This window comes from Crotalus tigris, unplaced genomic scaffold, assembly GCF_016545835.1.
Source record: "Crotalus tigris isolate CLP2741 ecotype Arizona unplaced genomic scaffold, ASM1654583v1 scf7180000024359.8030256, whole genome shotgun sequence".
Classification (NCBI taxonomy): domain Eukaryota; kingdom Metazoa; phylum Chordata; class Lepidosauria; order Squamata; family Viperidae; genus Crotalus; species Crotalus tigris.
The window spans coordinates 2,093,149-2,100,628 of record NW_024100528.1 but is presented as its reverse complement, the minus strand read 5'-3'; the positions used below and the strand labels follow the sequence as shown (position 1 = coordinate 2,100,628).

Here is a 7,480-nt window from a genome sequence, read left to right as displayed (position 1 = left end):
GTTTTGACAGAATATGATTTTGAATGTACAGAAAGTTTATACAGTACAGAGAGCTCTCAGGGACGGGGAGGAGGTTTGTTTGGATTTAGAATTTAAACAAATTTTGCAAAGCAGTTTACCAATTTAAAAGGAAAATATATTAGAAAAACATTTTCACAAACAGATACATAACTATAAAAGTAGTATACAAAATGCAATCAGTTAAGCAGTTAAGGAAAATTGCACATACAATTCATATTAAATGTGCAATTATCTATGATCTAAATTTATAGAAGGAAAAATTTATAGGAGTAAAAATTAAAAACCAAAAGGAAGCAAAGCATATAGATTCACCCACCATTACTTTTCTCCCTCCTTTCACACACTGTTCAAAATGGTTCTGCAAATGACTTCTAGCCACTGGCTTGCTTTCTTCTGAAGTCCTTCTGGACAGATACAGATTTGAATTCTGGGAAGGAGAATGGCAGAATATGTGGGGCATAAAAAGAACAGCAAACAAAATTCAATGGAGTTTAAGAGAAAAACAGCAATTTGAAATGCCAGCATATTATGTCAACAATAATGGAAACACATTATTTGCCAAAATATTGTTGCTGTGGTTAAATTCAAATCTGAGCTTCTACATCACTGTATATCATATTTGACTGAAAAGGAGATTATTTTTTCTTTCCACAAATAATATGAATTACACAAATAATGTGTATGTCAAATTGAGTGGGAGAAAATCACTATTAGAAGCTTCAAATTATTAGGAGCCACTAGATGGCATATAAGCTCGAAGCTAATTAAATTGTGGGAAATTTTTCATGTAGTAAGACTGGGAAAAATGATCCTTCAGCTTTTTCTATTTCCTAGAGAACTTTTGAGAAAGAATTATGATATTTGTCCCCCTCACCACCGTTTTCCTTCATGATATCCTAGATACATTTGGCTATGAAAGCTGAACTTAGAAAGTAGCTTTGTTTTAGTCATGGTGATATTGGTTATTAGTACACTGTAACATTTCTTTGATGGTATTAGCAAATCCATGAACCTCTCCTATGTGATATAGGAATATTACAGCAGTGATAATTCACATTAATGCTATAATCAGTGAATGACTATATGTTTCTCATGGAAACGAAAGTGTTTCAAATTGAGTTGATTTTTTTAAAAAAATTATTATCTTGCAGTTGCAAAATTACTCAGCATTATGCTTTGTAGGAAAATGTGTGACCGCAAATTGACATTTTTTCTTGTTTTTAGAGGAAATGCAATAAATGATGAGTGATTTTCCTAAAATCAGACAAATATCTGTTGAAGAAACATGGGCTATAGATACCCAAACATACTATATATATATATATATATATGACAAAATAAGGGGGAATGCCATTGTTACATAGCAGCATAGCTACCATGAAAAACCAGGACTCTCTGTATTTATGTTTAGGAAGAGAGGCACCATCTTGATAATCCAACAGAGTGGCCAATAGTAAGAGATACCATAAGTGACAACCAAAGGTGTCCAAGTCATTTACACTGTGATCCATTCATTGCCTTGTTAAAACATGTTTTTTGCAATTTAATTTAAAATTATTATCAGTTAGTTTGAAGAATTTTTGTGAAGCAAAGGATATTACAAGCATGCACCCCATTTCTGAATAGTAAACCAATGTATACAGGTAAACCTTGACTTATGACCACAACTGAGCCCAGAATTTATGTTGCTAAGTGAGAAATTTGTTAAGTGAGTTTTGTCCCATTTTATGACTTCTCTTGCTACATTTGTTAAGTAAATCCCTGCAGTTGTTAAATTAGTAACATGGTTGTTAAGTGAATCTGGCTTCCTCATTGACATTGCTTGTCAAAAGGTTGTAAAAGATGATCACATGGCACCAGGACACTGCAATCGTCATAAATATGAACCACTTGTCACGTGTCCGAATGGGGATGCTGCTGTGGTTGTAAGTGTGAAAAGTGGTCATATGTCACTTTTTTCAGTGCCATTGTAACTTTGAATGGTCACTAAATGAACTGTTGTAAGTGAAGGACTACCTGTATACCATCAGATTTCTAGGTAAATTTCATGCCCATGAAGCAATGAGCAGTTTCTGTACTTTGTCTGCCTCTATATGCTTTATGCTTCCTGCCCATTCAGGCTCTTTCCACAGTATCATCCTTTATTAGACCTCCTATCATCTACATGTAACTATTTTGAAAAAAAAAGAAGTCATCTTTCAGGCTTAGCACATGGAAAGGCTCCCATAGCCGAATGGAACATGAAGCCAAATGCAACTTGGGCTATCATCAGTGTTCTACAAATTTCAGTACAGATAGTCCTCGACCTGCAACAGCTCAGTTAATCACCATTCAAAGTTACAACAGCACTGAAAAAAGTGACTTTTGACTGTTTTTCAGCATCACTGCAGCACCCCCATGGTCTCATGGTCAAAACTGGCAACTGATTCATATTTATGAAGGTTGCAGTGTCCCTGGGTCGTGTGATCCTTTTTTTGTGGCCTTCTGACGAGCAAAGTCAATGGGGAAACCAGATTCACAGAACAACCATGGTACTATCTTAACTACTGCAGTGATTCATTTAACAACTCTGGCAAGAAAAGTTGTAAAATGGGGCAAAACTCACTGTCTCGCTTAGCAACAAAAATGTTGCGCTCAATTGTGGTGGTAAGTCAAGGACTACCTGTACTTTGTGTACTTTGTTTCCTTTTAAATTGGAGAACTGCATTGCAATTTTTTGTGAATTTTAAAGGGGAAATTATATATTTGAAGCTGTAGAATTAGAGTAAATTCACATTTAAGGACAATAAACACAACCCTATTACCTAAAGCAGGCATGTCAAACTCGTGACATCACATGACATGGCGCGACGTATCAGGACTTTTCCCCCCTAGCCAGCAATGGGGTGGGCGTGGTTTTGGCATGATGAATCCGGCCCACAGGCCGGCAGTTTGACAAGCCTGACCTAAAGGATTAGGTATCTCCACTGCATCTTTTTCTACAACTCTACAACCCAAAAGATACTTTTCAAAACAGATCTTCTTTACAAAAAGATGCCTCTGATTAATTTGCATGCAGTATTTCATTAGCCATAGCCTTCCAACTAATAAAATCTACTGTAGGCTAAACCTACTAGAGCACTTTAGAAATTACCAGTTTTGCCTTCCTTCTGTTTTTTGGCTTATACATAGTTGCCATTATGTCTTGCTTGTTCCTTAAGGCTTTGCACATCAAATTGAATCTATTGCATATTTGTCAAATTGTTTTTAAAGGTAGCAGTGCTTATTTGTTGTACTCAGGGCTCTGGCAAAGCATGAAAAGAAATCTTTAGAAAGCTGTAAGTAATTCACTGACGCCAAATTCTTCCTTAGCTCAAATGTGCTTATTTAGGCAGCCTATCCAGAACCTTGTGAAATCTCGGTAAGACTATTGCCCTGTTGAAAAACAGAACACTAAATTTAATCCTTGCAAAGATTAAAAGTTTTTATGAAATTGTTTGAACACAGAGGTATAGACATAGTCACACACGAGATGTAAAAAGATGTCATCATGAATTATTCTGAACATGTACATTTTACCCCAGTGGAATTTACAGCTGTATAAATCTGAACATGAGCAAATGGTGGTACTCCCCTTTCCTTGCCTGAGGATTGCCATTTCATATTTTTAAGTGCACAGCTGCAGAAACTAACACAGCTTGCTTTTCTGCCTTTTGGACTTACAGTATGAAGAAGTAAAATTCAGATGAAGAGTCCAGGAGATGCCAGAGAAGGTTGAAGCCAGCAGGCAAAGTATTTAATGCAGCTGTATCAGAAGCATGCCAGGCTTTTTAAAGTTGAAGCAAATGTGTGTGTTTTTTCTCCAACTATTTCATGAAATTTTTGAAAAATTTGATTTTGTACAGAATTGTGAAAATGTGTAGGATCAGTGAAAGCAATTAAGATAAACTGCACGTAAAAGAATAACATACCCTCCTTGCAAAAATGCCAGAAAAAAACAAACAAAATAAAAAATAAAAAATGCTGTCTAGATGAAACAGAACAATAGTAACTTGAAGACTCATTTAGAAATCTGTGCTTAATGTTAATTTAATAAAAGCTGCATTTGATAGACTTTCTCCTAACATATATTTCTTTGTCCAGGACTTTTCACTGCATAACTCTGATAATTTTTCCATTCAAACCAAAATCTTAAGGGAGGGAAGTCTAAATTTGTTTGTTTTTTGTTTGTTTGTTTTTAAGATCACTAAAATTCAGGATTATATCTGGAAGTTTTGGGAGGCTTGAATGGGGAGGAACAAGTAAGATGGAGCGGCTGGAATTTAGGGGCTGCAAGATCCTGGATATTTTCCATCTTAATTGTGGAGAAAGCTTTGCTGCTCTGATCAGAACTGATGTACAATGGGGGGGGGGGCTCCTGGAATCATGGCTCCTGGTTGAGGAACATATGGCAGCCATGTCTAAGAAGATTTTTGCACAAATTTATCTTGTCTACCAATTATGCCCATTTTTGTATTGGGGGCCCTATTTAAGGTTACCATGCCTTGGTGAATTCTTGTTTGAATTATTATGTTGTGCTGTGGATAAGGTTGCCCTTGAAGACAACTCAAAAGTTATATATGATCCAAAATGCAGTAATATGACTAGTTAGGGGAAAACATTGGGGTATGTCCATGTAATTCCATTCTTACATGAGTTACACTAGTTATTGGTAGGCTTCTGGATGCAGTTCAAAGTGCTGGGTTGTCAAATACAAAGTCATTCATGGATTGGGCCAGGATATTTGAGAGACTTTCTATTAAACAATGCCATTGGTAGGACTCATGAAAAGTGCCTTCTCTCTTGCTCTGCAGAATAGCCTCTCCTCTGAGATCCAAATATTGACACTCCTGTTAGCATTTACAAAGATCCTAAAGATCTTTTTCCTTCAGCATTGGGCCATGAACTAGTCATATGGGGTAACATACCCTGTGGTTCCCCCAAAATAAGACTGGGTCTTATATTAATTTTTGCCACAAAAGAGTCATTAGGGCTTATTTTCAGGTGGTGTCTTATTTTTTCATGTACTGGTACAACAGACATAAACACAAGGGCCATGGCCAGGCATCCCCCTCAACACAAGCACAGGAGGTGGCAGCACAGGTGAGTCTGAGTGCTGTAAGTGCTAGGATGGCCCTCCAAGCAGCAGGCAGAGGCAGAGCCATGAGAGGGAGGCATGCAATCCGGCCCACTGGACGCACTCCGTCCCACCATCTGCCTTTGCTTGCCCATGGCTGTGATGGGGCAGCCAGCCACATGGCTCATCCAGCAAGCTGGTGCCACCACAAGGTGAGGTGAGGTAGGTGGCGGGGCAGGGTGGCCTGGCTGTGGGGTCCCGACGTGCATGGGTACAGGGCGTGGGGGCAACTCTAGGGCTGGGCTCGGGTGGGGCAGAGTGGGGAGGCAAATCCTGACTGTCTCTTGGGGACTGGAGCTTCCTGTCCTTCTCACTCACTGGGGTCGACCCAGGTGGGGTGACAGGCGGGAGGCTCATCCCGCATGTGAAGTGGAGCCAGAGGACAAGGTTCGATAGCAATGGCCGAACATGCAGGGGCCATGGCATGGTGCCACACCTGCCCCGCCACCTTCCTTCCTTCCTCATAATGGCAGCACCGGCCCTTTGGTATACATGGTGTTTTTATAACGTGTATTAAACAAGGTGAATTGACCATGTGGGGAATGTTCTCACAATTAATATTTCAACAGATTCTTATCAGACTGTAGAAAAAGCCTTACTGCCATTTCAACAAAGTCAGCTTTCTCTCTCCTTTTCTGAGTCATCATCTCTAACAGGGTGACATTTTGCTACAAAAAAAGGAGTCACTCTTTCCCTTATCTAGTGGGAGAAGAAAGGATGAGTAATTTCTGCCCATTAGCAATGTCTTACTGGAGCCTTTTAGCTCTCAGTGAATACATTACAAGGAGATTAATTGCAGTTAACTGCCCTTCTTAGTATTTAAGATGTATTGCCACAGAATAACATTCATATTGAGAGATCTACTCACATGAAGTACAGAATCAGGAATTATTCAGTCGGAAGGGACTGATCATTTATCAGTCTATAACAAACCACTGCTGTGAGAATGCTCATTCATACAATGACTGCCAACATGGGTGCAACCAAGCACAGAAATAAACTAGTAAAGCTAAAAGAAAAGTAAACTCTGGAAAAGTCTGAGTTCCAAAATACAATGCAACTTCACAATTCTGTATTAGGCTCATGCTTCAAATTCTCTCTCTCTTCCCTCAGACCTCCACACAGATCACACTCACTCCAATCTTCTCTCTTCTTCCTCCCTCTCCCTCTCCCTCCCTCCCTCCCCCCCCTCTCTCTCCACCACATCTCTTTCTTCAGTTTTCCTCCTTTTAGTCATTACCATGTTTTCTTGTTATCTGCTTTGCTTGTCAGGTTTTTTTCATATAGTGGCCATGTAATGCTTTGCCTTGCCATATCTCTTTCTATTCTTTATTTGGTCTTTCTTGTAGGTCACTGTGATCTCTTTGGTATTCAGTAGGCTTTCATAGTGTACTAGTTCATTGCATATTCTTAATTGGCCTTCAGAAATTCTTCCAAAGTCTTTTTTTATTTCTTTAAGTGATTGGTGTTCTTGAAACATTTCACACCAACCTATGCCCTTTGGTAAATATTATTATTTGCTCTTGAGTGGTTAGAAGCACTTCACAATAAAATGTAGTATAACAATAGCGAATATTTCACTCTGAAACAAGTCTCCTATCCAACAAACAAAATCATTGCAAACAGCAGACTCTTTTGCATGTTTAGAGAAAGATGTTTACATATCATCTATATCCAGGATTAAGCAAAGCCTACAATTCTTGTCTATAAACAACTCCCTATTACTATTGAATCTAGCACAAATAACAGAAAAAAAAAGGACTAAACATTTTTGGCAACTTCAGCCAGCTATACATATTTCGACTTTTTCCTGCAGTTCTGATAGCTCAACCAAAGGCAGAAATCTCCTCCTCCAGATGTCGTTGGATGTCCAATTTCATTAATCCAAAAGAGCATGGATAATGGCCTGAGGTGATAAAAATGCCTCTGTGGAGCCACAAGTTCCCAATCTCTGTTTATACAGAATGTGCAAACCATATAATAAGGCTATTCCCTGAACAGTTTATTGTTCTCATCACCAGATTAGAAACACAACTGCTTCTTCTAAAGAAATATCTGAAAATGGAATCTGTGTTGATCCATTTATTTTATATTCTCCTGGGCGTTAGTTTGCCAAGTTTGTAAAATAAATCATTTTTAAATTATATATTAGTGTTTGAACTTATAACAGGCTAATTCTTGCCCAATTTTGGGGGGATAGCTCCCCATCCTCCATCAACATTTGTGAATGAATAAGCCTTAGTCTTCCTTGAAAGAGAACAATTTATTTTAATAGTATCTGAGTACATGCTGAGATAATATATA

At 38.3% G+C, this 7,480-nt stretch overlaps 1 protein-coding gene across 1 annotated transcript in view; it reads right to left on the bottom strand.

Moving 5' to 3' along the window:
• Positions 1–7,480, bottom strand: part of SLC35A5 (solute carrier family 35 member A5) — an 86,434-nt gene that overhangs the window by 4,697 nt on the left and 74,257 nt on the right. The window contains exon 11 of the transcript XR_005554751.1: positions 338–448. The gene's annotated coding sequence lies outside the window, so the exon portion shown is untranslated. The remainder of the gene's footprint in view (positions 1–337; positions 449–7,480) is intronic.